Genomic DNA, 15,387 nt, shown 5'->3' on the forward strand with positions numbered 1-15,387 from the left:
ATTGATGGAATCAAAGCGAATCTTAATTAATAAAGTCAGTCTTAAACTCTCATAGACCTATGGGTAATATATTAATACTTTAAAGGGCGATTGAATAGAATCAAGCCAATGTAGATACATGTAGTAGATTTAATACTCACACGTTTATACACAACGAAATATACAAACGGATGAATAATAGCTGAAATAAAAGCACAAATTTCAGATTTAAACAGGAGGATAAGCATATTTACAGGTGTCATATTTTATGTTTTGCAGGTTTTATGAAAGGTTCCAACTTGGATGTCGTTTGCGAAATGCAAACATGCGGGCAGACATTTTGTTTATGAAACATGAAAATACACCTCGAAACAGAGCGGTAACACATGTTTAAGCTGTGAAAATGTGAAACGTACTAGGTATGGCGTTTTACTGACATTCAAATGTAAGTCCTCAAAATGTTGATACTTAGTTTTAGAAAAAAGCTCCTTCTCATAAAATATAGGTTGTTTTTTAGCTCACCTGTCACAAAGTGACAGGGTGAGCCTTTGTGATCGCTTTTCGTCCGCCGTCCGTCCGTAAACTTTTACTTTAAATGACATCTCTTCATAAACCACTATGACAATTTCATCCAAACTTCACAGGAATGTTCTTTTGGTGGTCACCTTTAAAAATTGTTCAAAGAATTTAATTCCATGCAGAACTCTGGTTGCCATGGCAACCGAAAGAAAAAACTTTAAATATCTTCTTTTAAAAAACCTTAAGAGCTAGAGCTTAGATATTTGGCATGAAACATCTTCTAGTAGTGTCTACCAACTTTATTTTAAAAAAATCCCTGGGGTCAAAACTGGCCCCACCCCAGGGGGTCATTGATTTTCCCTATATGCATATAGTAAAAACTTAAAAAAATCTTCTTTTAAAGAACTCAAAGAGCTAGAGCTAAGATATTTAGCATGAAACATGTTCTAATGGGTGTCTACCAAGTTTGTTCAAATAAAAGCTCTGGGGTCAAAATTGGCCCCGCCCCAGGGGTCATTGATTTTCCTTATATGTGTAAAGCAAAAACTTAAAAAATCTTCTTTGAAAAAACCCAAATAGCTAGAGTTTAGATATTAAGCATGAAACATCTTCTAATGGGTGTCTACCAAGTTTGTTTAAATAAAAGCCGTGGGGTCAAAATGGCCCGCCTCGGGGTCATTGATTTTTCATATAATTATGTGTATAGCAAAAACTTAGAAAATTTTCTTTGAAAAAACTCCAAATAGCTAGAGTTTAGATATTAAGCATGAAACATCTTCTAGTGTGTCTAAAAAGTTTGTTCAAATAAAAGCCCTGGGATCAAAATTGGCCAGCCCCAGGGGTGTCATTGTTTTTAACTATATGTGTACAGTAAAAACTTAAAAATCTTCTTTTAAAAAACCCAATGAGCTAGAGCTTAGATTTTTAGCATGAAACATCTTCATATGGGTGTCTACCAAGTTTGTTCAAATAAAAGGCCTTGGATAAAAATTGGCCCTGCCGGGGGGTGGGAGGGCAAACGTCATTATTTTTCATTATATGTGTGTACCCTTACCAAAATGACTTTAAGTGACTTATATGTTTCTTATATGCAACTTATACTTGACCTATAAGAGAACTATAAGTTACATATAAGTCACTTATAAATCACCGAAAAACCTGTCTAAGTCAGTTATGGTATATGCTACATATAAGTCACTTTTGGCCATTTTTTCCCCAACATATAAGTCACATACATGTCACCTATAAGTGCCTTATACTGGTGAAGTTTGAAGTAACCAGTTTCTATGTTAGATATAAGTGAAAACTTAGAACTTTTGCGAGACTTTTTATTACTGTGCAAAGCTGAAAAAATTACTAAGTACAAAAACATGAGAAAATTGGTAAAATTTATTGAAGTTGATTTGTAATTCTTTGCTTTAACACAATGGGTATCAAAATACTCAGAATTTAAAATACTATAATCTTAGACCTTAATCACAAACAATTAAGTTTTTTTTTTAAATGTTGCTTATTAATTTTTAAACACAGCTGGGGGTTTTTAAATAAGATAATAGAAAAAATGATTATCAATTAAGTATATTACCTGTAAAAAATTTTGGCACAGATTCTGTGCGGAATTTGGACAGAAATGGCATTCAATCAGTGATTTCTAGGCTACCATGGACAGAAATGAAATTCCATGTCATTTCTTTTCACAAGGAAAATATTTCACATAAAAGTCACCCAAGGCATAATTCTACTCTTGTTTTTTTTCTAACTTGAAACAGACATTGAAATCTATATGTTTTTACCTACTGTACTTCTTACAGACCTAATTTCGCTGAAGTAAGATATTCTAACAAGAAAAAGAGGTGTATTTTTTTTTAATACACAAGTGTTATTTTTAAGACATTTAGGCCTAGTGTATTTTAGATATTTAAACATTAAAAAAACAGTGCTTGAAATAAACAGTTTATATTGCCCTTTTAATCTATATAAAATCAAGGAACCAATATGCCTGAAGATTACTTATATTTTCTACATCCACTGATACACCACATAGATCAGAGGTCTGATAAAACTGGCCACCTGCCTTTGCCACCATATGTGCATGACTAATTTTTTGACTGGTCATTCCTACAAATCAGACTGTTCCATGTGATTATTTTGGGGAAAGATAACAGTTCCTATCCTGAATTTGTAAAAAATGACATTGCATTTTCTTTTTCAAAAATGTATAATGATTTTTAAACTTTACATATCTATTAGTTATTTGATTTTTTTTCACATTCAATGATTGTAAGATAGAACTGATGAGTGCTTTGATTTTTGGATTTACCCTGTTGCACATAACATTGGACCTGCCCAGGTACACAGTTGTAAGTCTGAAACATTTAGGTTAGCAAGCTGGTGGAAATCACAGAGAATCTACTTGATGTTTTAGGAAATTTAGAGATATTGTTTTGTTTAAGATGTTTAAGTATAGTTATGGTAAATAAGAATGACAAGAAGAATCACCTAGGACAAGAAGATATACAACAAAATCAGGTAAATACCTTTGAGTTACATTTATGCAGAATTGATACAGGTTATATATTAAACAATCAAAGTAAGATGGCAGCAAACTAAAATTTGTAACTTGAGAGATCAAGGCTGTTTTTATTTTAGATTTACTAATACTTGTAATTGATTTAAATCTAGATTTAATAGTCAAATTAATTGAATTATTAGAACTAAATAGTACAATCAGTAGTTTTATGCAGCTGAATAAGACAGGGTCATCATAATCATTTAACATTTTATTGTTGTTTTCAATGGAGATTTCTGATATTACATTTTACATACATTGCAGGCTAGTGGGACCAGTTCTTACTTTGAGATGCCAGGTGAATAATGATATGCAGTATTGAGCCTGAAAAGGTATGTTTTTTTAATCTCTATACTTACTGCTCTAAATCTTTTACAGAAAAGAGCATAATAAATGTTGTTGCAAATAGTGCTGTTAATCAATTCTTATAGAGACTTTTAGCAATTCTTAAACAACACTGTTGACTTCTGCACAAAAATGAGATACTGTGTAACTTAGTATATTTGTATATGCATAAGCATAAATAGCTAATATAGTTTGATGATATACAAAATATGAAATATAACTGCATTTACAATGGTCGGAATTTATTCCACATCTTTTTTAATTAATTATGAATTTTATCTTTAAAGGTGAACACAGCCACATGAAGTTCTCCGAGGAAACAGAATCAGAGCACTGAAACAGACATCAATAAAAGAAATAGTAGTTTGAATAATCAGAAACATTTGATCAAATTTATGATTTGAACAGTTCCTCACCGACAGACTTCCAGCAAAATAATTGTATAAATAAAGTGTTTGATTCCAAGAAAACCAGTAAAAAACAAAAACTTGCTGTTACAAATGAATATTGTTTTTGTTAAAGTGAATGTAAGATGATTGAACTGAAGGATATGTATGTTGAATTTTGTATTTTGCTCTTTTATATGACTATGAATATAAATTAATAAACATTTTTGAAATTAAATTACTAAACTTTTATTTTATTTCAAGCTTTTTTGACATCAAGCAACATATATGCGACTTACATGTGACTTATATGTTACTTATAAGTGACTTATATTAAGTCACTAATATGTAACATATAAGTCACTTATATGTAACATATAAGTCACTTATATGTTACTTATAAGTTGAGCATATCTTTGACTTACATGTCACATATATGTGACTTATATATAACTTATACTTCACTTATATGTCAAAATGCCAGACATATACTGCACTTACATCTAATTTGCATTTAAAATACATATACTTGACTTATAGGTGAATTGACTAAGTGAAGTATAATCTACATATAAAATAGCCTATAAGTGACTTATAAGTGCATTCCGTAAGGGTAGTAAAAACTTAACATCATAAAACATCGTCTAATGAGTGTCTTCCAAGTTTGTTCAAATAAAAGCCCTGGGGGTTTAAACTGGCCACGCTCATGGGGCCTATATACAGGTGAGCGACCTCAGGGCCCTCTTGTTTGTTTTTGCGAAATAAAAACTTAAAACTAATGATAACGTTAATATACATATAAACAAATATTAATAAAAGACAAAACAATATATTAAAGATTGATTAATTGTTGGTATTCAAATGAAGTGTGTTTATATTCTTAACCCGCAAATTTCAGTGGAACGATAAGAATGTTTCGCGCGTGTAAATGAGATTACTTAGAGTAGCATCTGAACTGGAATTCAATTTATAGAACACACATATTGTTATAGGCAAATGTGTCGCGATCTTGACACTTAAAAACGAGTAGAATACATGCAGTGCAAAGTAGCCTAATCACAATATTTCAGGGGTCCATTGTTTCACGTCTGTCAGATATACATGTACATGTATTGTATAATTACGGTTGGAATTAATTTGTACAAAACATGATATCTTACAACGCAAAATAGCATTTTGAGATACGGGACTTTTACTGGATCTTCTTGCCTGTCACAAATTTTATATTTAATATTGTCAGCATAATGGAAATACTTTCAATACGTTTTCATGAATTAACATTCTTGCATAAAACATTACGTCTGGTTTGCTAATTCCGCGTTTCGTATCAAGTAACCAGTTTCGTTATGTTGATCAATACATTTGACAGTTATGTTTTAATATTGAAATTACCGAGGCTATAATGGCAGCCAGCTATTTTTGAGTCAACAATATCAAAAACCTGCAGAGAAATGGCAATGTTACCGAGATTTTTGTCTTTTATTGCATGTTTAATTAGCCACAGGCGTGCGCAGCTTTAATCTTTCAAGTTTGGACAGACGTGAAACCAGGATCCCATAAAGCTTCTCTGTATTGCGTGTATTCTAACTGCGACGTATTGGCCTATAACAATATGTCTTTTTTACTAATTTTGAAATCCAGTTCATAGTGCTACTATAAGTATTCTTCATTTACACGTAAAAAATCTCATGATCGTTCAACTGAAATGGCCAATTCAACCATTCAACTGTTTAAATGTGACAAATTGCCTTTAAAATTATTTTTTGTGTTCATGTTTAATCAGTTTTTTTCTTAAGCAAGAAAGAAAACAACCTACAAAATATCAGAAGCAGCTTTTTACTCTAAAGAAAGTGAGTGTTCAAAGGTAAAGAACTTAAAGTTGAATGTCATTGAAATCTTAATATCTACAGTAAAAACACCATACATGAGACGTGACAGATTTGCTCGGCTTTAAAATGTTAATCACAAAATTATTAACGTCCTGTTTTAAGGTGCTTTTCTGCACGTGAATGAAATGCTTTCTCTTATTTCCTCAAACAATATCCAAGCTGCAAAACATGAAATATGACATATGTAATAATGTTTAAGCTGGAAATACAAGACCTTCAACTAATACTTGATACATTCGTTTTCCTTTCAGCGATTCATTTATCTGTATATTCATTTAGTATATTCATTTCAGTATGAAATTTGCTATCCATGGTGGCTAAGCCTTGAAGATAATCTTAACATTACTTAGAATTATATGAAAGTTTAAGACTGAATGCATTAATCAAGATTTCGATTTTATCTAATCAATATCCAGGCTTCAACTTGCAAATATATCGCTTGAACATAACATATTTAGTGGGATATATCAAGAAATCAAGTGCCAGTTTCCGTTACCCAAATCATTTTCCCTCTTTCTTGAAAAGAAAATAACCCATTAAATTTCAACATGTTTAATATTTACATTTTCGAATAAAGAAATTCTTCGATCCAATTCTCTTGCTTTCTTGACATTGTTTAATCAGTTCCTTACAAAATATAAATTTGGACAGAATGTTACCCGCAAAATAATTATACAAATTGTAAATGCCGGTTGCATTTTTGGGTGTTTGTGAAACCTATAAGTACATGGATGGAAAATAAGGTAAAAACGACAACAATTCTAAGAATAAGGGATATGATATAGAAATACCTGAAAATCCCATGTGCTGCCATATTGTCAATGAGCGTTACAATAAAATCAGGTGATTCCATACCGTTAGTTTAGTCTCGTCTGAATTAAAGACTTTGTAAAGCAACACACGATTTGGTTTCGTATTAAAGTCTTACAACATTCGCAGACCTTTTTAAGAGACCTAATACCTCGTAACTTTTACATTACTTAAGGTGACAACAGACACTTTCCGTGGTACTCACATAAATGTCATTTAAACCAAGTTATTTTAGTAATGATTGTTATTTATTTAATCTTTGTGCATTAAATGTCGTTGATCATCATAAAAAATAACATATTTGAAAAAAATTCCTTTGTAAATGATTGATTTTGAATAAAAATCCTAAAATTTTAAATCGTCATATCAAAGTCATTTTTTATTTTTTTGTCATCAAACTTTTGGAAAATAACCATACTTATATTATCTAGGGAACCGTGTCTCGATTTTTTTCTATCTTTTCTCAAAAAAATATTACGTAACGTCAAACATTTTATGCGACTTTTTTCACCATACATATTACGTAATTAAAGATAATTAAGTCGCTGATTGAGCAAACAAAAATCCCTGACACGGTTCCCTCCGTAAATGAATTTCCTTTCATGTGCTTTAAACCGCATGTTAATTGCTTGATTATTAAAAAAGTTATGCCGATTCAAAGTTGATTTTGATTTAAACATATTTTATTGCCAAAAATAAGACATATACATACATGTAGACAGTTACAATACAATGACATGACATATTTGGCAAAAGGGTTGACCCACAAGTTCTCTCAACATTAGCAACGGGTCTTTCCTGATGCAATAAATTACAATAACTTATTTTACAAGAATGACTATCAGTTAGATAGAAGTAACAAAACTCACACATATATAGTACTTGGCTTTAAAAATGATTTTAGGTAAGAAAGAACAATAAAAATGAATGGGTGTACATGTTCTCTAGCTTGAATGGTATTTAACTATGTTAACTGATTTTTATATATTTGCGTTACAATGACTTAGAAGTTAGCCCGACACGCATCAAACGAAGTGTCATAAATCGGCTGTTCTCTCTCGGACCCCTACGTTTCACGCTAAATAATTGCATAATACACAAATATCGCACCAGAGAGGATCACAAGTTGCGGTAACATACTCTAACAACATTTTATGACCCAGTGACATCTGACCAATTAAAAAGTTGCTGATTAATATCAGTTTATAGCCGAAATTTCTTCAATTTTTAACGTGATTTACTGTCCGTCTGATATCTGTCGCACATGTCACGTGACTATCGGTAAAATTTGAGGCACTCAGTGGGGGGAAATGGAACGCATTTGCGCACCGCTAGCGGGGTATTTAATTGTTTCCTTTTTGAAGTGTATTATTATTATCAGCAGCATTATTATTGTATTATACCAGTGTCCCTCTGCCTGTGTATTCGTGTATGAAATTCCGTTAAAATATAAAATAAAATAACAACAAACTGAGCTTCTGACGGTCTTTTAAAGTCCATGGTAGATGTACAAATAAGAACGGGATATTATATATTTTTTTCCACCAAATTGATTATGCTTCACATAATTTAATAGAAATAAAAGGTATTACTCGATCATTATGATCTGGCCTTCTTGACTTCTATTATCATGAATATCATCTATGCACGGCATAGAGATCCAGTTTCTACCGGGATAGACAATAAATTACATACTTTGTCCCAGATTTATTAGTACTGTGTCCGATTTACTGGCGAACAATTTATTTTCACTGAGAATATATTTTAATATCTTTTTTTTTTATTCATAGAGAAATAATCATCCTTAGACAATCTAAAATGGTTTAGAAATTTGTCAGGGACACCTTACCACAAGTCATATAGGCGTTCACATAAAAAATGTTGTCTGTTTTTGTTGTTGTTTTACTTGACATTGTTAGAAAACGAGGTTGAATGTAAAGTAAGCCCTTGCATGAATCCGTACAAAAGTCTATCAACTCAATGTAATATCTATCAGATTAACGGGACAGACAAATTATTTTCACACATTATGGATATTTTAGCAACTACATTTTTAATCAACCCCGTGGTCGTGCGATTTGCCGCTATGCTTAATTATTTATGTTTCATACATTATGTTACGTACATTGGCCGACAATTTCTTAATTTATAAAAAAGGCTAAATGTTGAGATATTCATAAAAGATGTACGGTAGTTGTACGATACATGTATTAAGAGAAGTATGGACCAGTATGGACCTGTAATTCACGGATATATGGAACTACCGATTTCCCTCATTGATGCCTCAACAGGGGACGGAGCGTTATCGATAATCGACAGGTCACGCAAATAGCAGATACAAATAGTATGGGTACCGTTTTAAAACGTTTAAAAACACATTTTTCGGACTAACTGCTTCCAAAATTAAATCACGAATGTGTTCAGAAAAGGTTGATAAATCTACTTAGCAAAAAATCTCATTTTAGGTATTTTCAGTGATAATTGACTCCGTTGTCACCTTAAACGCATATGACTTGTCCAACCTCAATTTAATTGTGCAGGATAAACTTTAGCTGTTTTAGAAGGTATATAAGAAGGACATTCAAAATAAAGTTAACACAAAATGTTCGAAAATGCTATCTACAACTTACCATTCATTTAACTGGACACCTTTCCTTTTTGATAAGTGTCATTATATATATTATTACTGGTGGGAACATAATATTATCCTTTTGTGCCGCGTCTACGAGAAATGGCGGCATATAGGGATCACTTCTCCGTCGTCTGTCCGTCTGTCACAAAACTTGTTACTCCTCAGAAACTACTGGTGCAACATCCAAACTTTGCAGGAATGGCCGGTAACAAGTCAAGTTGTGCAGTTGTGCATATCGTTGGCATTTCCGGTTCAATGATTTTTGTCAGAGTTATGGCCCCTAATGATAGTCATTTTAAAGTTTGTCTGGGCTACTCCTCGTATACCACTAATGCAACTTCAATGAAACTTTACAGAATTGATCTGTGGCTCAAATCCTTGTGCATATTACATGGGTTATCCGGTTGAATGATTTTTGGCCGAGTTATAGCTCTGAATAGACAAATATGCTTTTTCCTGTGTCTCCAGCTAAGCAGAAGCTTCACCGGACTTCTCCTCCGAAACTATCGGTGCAATTTCAACCAAACTTTACAAGAATGATCAGTGTGTATGATTTTGGTATTTGACGGTTCAATGATTTTGTCGGAGTTATGGCCATTTTATGATTTTATGATTATTATTTTTAAAGTTTAAAGAGACTTTTTCTCTTATACCACTAATGCAATTACAATTAAACTTAACAGTATTGATCAGCAGCGCAAATAATTACACATATTACATGGGTTTACCTGCTGAATAATTTTTGGCATAGTTATAGCCCTTGAATAAAAAGTGGTAATAAAATTTGTCCGGACCACTCCTCTTATACCACTAATGCATTTTCAATTTTAAAACTTCACAGGATTGAACGATAGCTGAAGTACTTGCGCATATTACACAGGTTTTCTACTTGATAAATTGTTAACTGACTTATGGCCCTAGAATAAAAAAGGTGTTTTTTATATTGCCAGTTACACAGAAGCTTGTCTGGACTACTACTCAGAAACTACCGGTGAAATTCCATGCAGACTTTACAGAAATGATCTATACCAATTTAAGTTGTGCATTTCATCGGCTTTGGTTGGTTCACTGATCTTTGTCAGAGTAATGGCGCTTAAAAATGTTTATTTTTAAGTTTATCCGGACTACTTCTCTTATACCGCTAATGGAATTTCAGTGAAACTTTACTTGTTTGTGCACATATTACACGGGTTTTTCGGTTAAATGATTTTGGGCTGAGTTATGGTCCTTGAATAAAAAACGCGTTTTGCCCTGTAAATGATTTGTGTGTCTTCTGCTACAAAGAAGCTGCAACATGCAATTGGTTATTCATGAGGCAGAATAATTATGTTATTACTGATCGCTTTTGTTGAAATTCAATGATTTAAACCTATTATTTAAAAAAGTATAAATTCCTGATACAATTCACACTATGCACACGGGCTACGCAGCCAATCAAGAAGAAAACTTCTCGTCACATTAACAATAGTCCAGAATGCATTTTGCTCGTTTTGTTTTTCAGAGATGTGCTGGCGTTTCTTATGCTATTTAGTTTTCTTTGAAAAGGTATACATGGACAGAAATGGACAATTTACGAACGTGCAGTATATAGCTTGTACAGTCATGTTGAATAACAAGCTTTATTTCTTTGTAAAATGGTAAAATAATGCAAAATGAACCACTGTCTTCAGAAAGAGGCAATTAATAAGGTAGAGGATGTACATGTATGTCATAACGATTTTAGCATTGTAATGGGTTTGCATTCATTAAGTTTATCCTTACAGATAAAGTTATCCAAATGTATTTTACTGCACACATGGCTGTGAATGATCTATGGCTTGAACAATGGTTATTGAACATAAGTCGTCGTCTGCAATACCTTTACAATACCTTGGGCAAAGACCGCTGCGTTTATACAAAACATGTGACATGCTAAATGATAGCATTGCCATATCTTACTACGAATGTAGTTATAAATAAATTAGTCGAAGTCTTAAGATTTTGAAATAATCAATGGACATAGAGGCAAAACAACCATATATTGTCCCTTCGAAACACTTTGTGATAAGACATCGAAGGGTCACGGATTTTATTTTCCGTACACTTTATTATATTGTCTATTGAGACTTGTATGGGATTTTTGATGTTTTGTGTGTTCTATTTTGTAAACATAAAAGAATCATTCATTAATTTTGAAATTTATGTTTATCACGAATCGGGTTTAATATCTTTCCTACTAGACAATAGACAAGTGTACCCATGACCAAAAATATTACGGATCCGACTATTTATGTTAAGACTTTGAACCTTTGACCTTTAGCATATAATACTACGTCTCATGCTGATTACCTTGTATGCATTATATTTTAAAAATTCACCAAGGAGTAATAAAATCATTAGCCGGGCAGGACTTACCTTTGACTTTATTTCATGCCTTTAAATCTACATTGTATGTGTGATCTGGACATGGATTCTGTGCGCGTTTTATCATTCATTAAACACTGTAAATATACATGTATATTTTCGGCAGTGAAATATGCTTGTCTGAAGTTTTCATTGTAATATTTTATATAGCTTTTTTAAATAGAGAACTAGAAAATCACAGAGATTGCTCAAAACGGCAAAATTGATTGTATTACAACTTAATTTGAATTAAACGTTAGTAGACACAGAAAATTCAATGTGACGCCTTCGGGCTATTCTATGACAGGCGGTGTATGGTCCCTAAATAAGATCGATTTTCAGTGATAAACTATCGTACCTACCTGCAGCAATACAGAAACAGAAATTAGAGGGAACATGTACACTTCTAGCACTTTTCCGTATTAAAAGCTCAGTTCCTGCTAACATTGTAACAACATTAATAGGTGTGCAATCATCTCCATCTATCAGTATTGCAGATAACATGTCCGGTACAAACGCGATAACCACAGGTCTGAACACCATCTCCAAGTTGAGGAAACGATCTTAACCTATCATTTTTCGATTGTTAAAATGATAACAATTTGGCTTGTGAAACGTATCTTCCAAGGGAAATCAGTGCTTTTTGTCCATAGGCGATAGCTTTTTATTTTGTCCATGAACCCCCCGATTTTGAAAGTTTAATTTCTTCGATTTACAGCGAAATAAATAAATTCGGAACCTGAAAAAATGCTTTCCGACTTCTATTTTGAACGGTCATATACGGTATTGGGTTCCTTTGCGATGATACGCAAGATCGTAAATAGATGAATGAGGTCGGGAACCAATTTCACACGCCAATATATTTCCGCTGACAGCTATTGTTCTACGGAGATGATAAAAAGAAGATAGTTAACTAAAAATAAAACAACATTCCTGACATTTTATTCAGGTTAGTTACTTATATTTTATTTACCTCATTACACAGCGCAAAGGTAATATACATGTACAAATAAGGTATATATAAAATGGAGGGATACATTAAGTACTGCTTTTCTTAGAAAGGCGTAGCACCGGTCGCTAGTCATTCTTTTCCAATCTGGAAGCCATCTAAGAATGTAGTTGTACTTACACTATGTTTAAAGACTTAAAGTTTAAGTCTTTTCACATAATTAAAATGATTTTTAACCCTCCCTCTTACCTCAGACTGTTTGTCGCTGTCCGTTTGTAGTATAATATCAGAAAGAGACTAGCCGCGAATATGTAGACAGACAGTGAGACCAGTCAAGCATGTGTGTAATGATATTTATTCAAATCATGGAGCTTAATAGAGAAATTGTATGTATATCTGTGTTCAAATGAACTGCGAGAAAATACATTCATAAACAGTTTCGATATGAACTACGTAAGTAACGAGGTATATCGAGTGAAAAATACGAGTTGTTTCCCTAACATCATCGAGTAAAATCGAAATCTCTAATGCTAAAACAATACAAATTAAGCGGGTTTTAAGCTAGCTTGTTGTGATTTTTTGGGGGGTAGGGGTTACGTCACATCGACACAGTATAGGTCATATCGCGACGTTCCAGCTTTACTGGTGGAGGAAGACCTCGGGTGCCCTTCCGTGCATTATTTCAGGCACGAACGGGCACCTGAGTAGCACCACCGACGTTCCGTAAGCTATTGTTGTTATTCAATGTACGATTTTAAAATTTATTACACCAATGGAAACCTTTGGATCTTAGCTTCGTCACAGTATATACTTCAACACATCTTTTGACACCAAAGTATTTAAATTAACATGTTACAGACCATTTTATATACGATTTGTACAGTGTCAACCGTAAAAAACTACTGAAAAGAATAGCATGTCGTCTTTTAGTTCGGAAACTGTTAATCGGTGTATTCTTTCAAAGTGTGCAAAGACTCTAATTTTGCTATAGTAACTTGGACAAAAAGCTCTTGAAGCTTATCGCGTTTGCAAATTGTTGTTATCAGTGTAACTTGTTCTATTTTTATAGCATAAAATTAAGATTGTTGCTGCTGTAATCGGAGCGAACATTTAATTAGCATTTGAAATTTTCATCTGAGAAAATGATACTCAGCCATGGCAATGATTTCTAAAATAAATTCAATAAAATTATATCGGTGTTGAGTCTTTGTCGATGGATAATTTATATGCAAATAAAAATTGTTTTTACAAGCCAATTTACGTTATTTTTTACATTAAATTCCGAATAATTGTAATACGCATCGATGTATGTAAACTGGCTGTATACATTTCATTGCCTCGCAAGACATGTGAGTGTGCTTCTGTTTAATGACAAACAACCCCGAGTGCTTGTTTTTTGTTGTTGTTGATTTAAGTTCTTGTTTTGTTTGTTTTATTGTTTTGTTTTATATATAAACCAGTGGTCATTGGTCCGATCCTTGGAAGGGGTAGACATTTTACTTGACAATCCATATCGAACATTGACGCCAATTGTCATTTATCTTTAACTGTTTAACGTGTTAAATTCGGTCAAAAGGACAGATAGTTACAATATTAATCAATCAAATTACTGCAGAAAACATTTGATGTCTTCAAATTATAAACAAGAACAAATATATCACAGGCTGCCTTTTTTTCTGGTTCGTGACCGAAAGTTTTATTACAGACCAAAACCATAAGCATATTGCTCCGGTATAGCATCTCATTGATTTCGCTCCGCCTCCTTGGCACATGCACACGTTTGACTTTTTTTAGGAAACATTAATGAATTATTATTATTGCCTTTGTGACGGACTATTTTTGACGTTGGTTCCGATCTTAGCTGTGTATAATGTAGCATTTGGAAACGGAAACAAAAATTATTAAAGGCGTGGCCGGTTTTGCAAAAATTACGTCATTCGTGAATTCATTTCTTGACAGCTACATTTCATTTCCTGAAAATATTAATAGAAGTGAAGTATCTTGAAACTCCTTTTTAGTTTAAACGATAAGGTATATAATAAAAGGAAAATTATGTTGTAGCAGCTTTCTGGGGCCATGTATTTTGCTACTCGCAATGTTAGAAAATTGATATCTTACTCCACCTTCGGTCTCGCGAAATATCTATTTTCTAACGCTGGCCGTAGCATAATACAAAGCCGCAGAAAGCTACTACAACATAATATTCCGTATTTACAATTATAGCTAACGATGTATTCAAAATTACTTTAAAATATATTGCACTGCAAATCCTGTTTAATCACTTTACACAACCTTTACAGGCCATTTCCTCCCTAGTAAAAAGAACATACAAACGTTCAACAGCAGCAGTTGGAAGTGAAAGCTTTTGATCTTTTTTTTTATTTTTCAGACAATTCAATAAAGAATAGGAAGAAAAAAAGCAGTTTTATGATTTACCCATGTACTTTTCATGCATATCAATGAACATTGCCATTATGTAGATGCATTAAAGATATACTATGCTTATCTTTGTGTAAAATATTTTTTATCTTAAAAATGTATTTAAATCCATGAAATTCTTACTGAATATGTTTAATTTGAATAAAATAATGAATAGACTATGTATAGGAAGCTGCATTCCCTATTACAAGTCAAGTGAAGTTGACCTTTTCTTAAAAAATGCCAGTTTTTTAATGACACTATAAATTCATATTGTGACCACTTATAGTGTGTCGAGTTCGAAACATAACATATCTGCTTTAAATAAAGTCAAAACATGTTTATTTAATACTAAAAAGAGACTGTGTAGCAATTATTAATAACTGTAAAAATCAAATTTGAGCATAGGATATCTTTAACCTTTAACGTTTGACTACAAAATGCAAACACAGTTAAAGAACTGCATTGTACATTTACAATTTAATCTATGTATAGTTATCATGTAATAA

At 32.5% G+C, this 15,387-nt stretch overlaps 1 long non-coding RNA gene across 1 annotated transcript; it reads left to right on the top strand.

The window, feature by feature from the left end:
• The first annotated feature begins 3,034 nt into the window (after positions 1 to 3,034).
• On the top strand, positions 3,035 to 3,785 carry LOC132738047 (uncharacterized). Its single transcript, XR_009626812.1, has 2 exons — positions 3,035 to 3,399; positions 3,700 to 3,785. It is a non-coding gene; the product is annotated as an uncharacterized LOC132738047 (long non-coding RNA).
• Positions 3,786 to 15,387: the final 11,602 nt, after the last annotated feature.

This window comes from Ruditapes philippinarum, unplaced genomic scaffold (assembly GCF_026571515.1).
Source record: "Ruditapes philippinarum isolate M1 unplaced genomic scaffold, ASM2657151v2 ctg1031_1_1_1_1, whole genome shotgun sequence".
Classification (NCBI taxonomy): domain Eukaryota; kingdom Metazoa; phylum Mollusca; class Bivalvia; order Venerida; family Veneridae; genus Ruditapes; species Ruditapes philippinarum.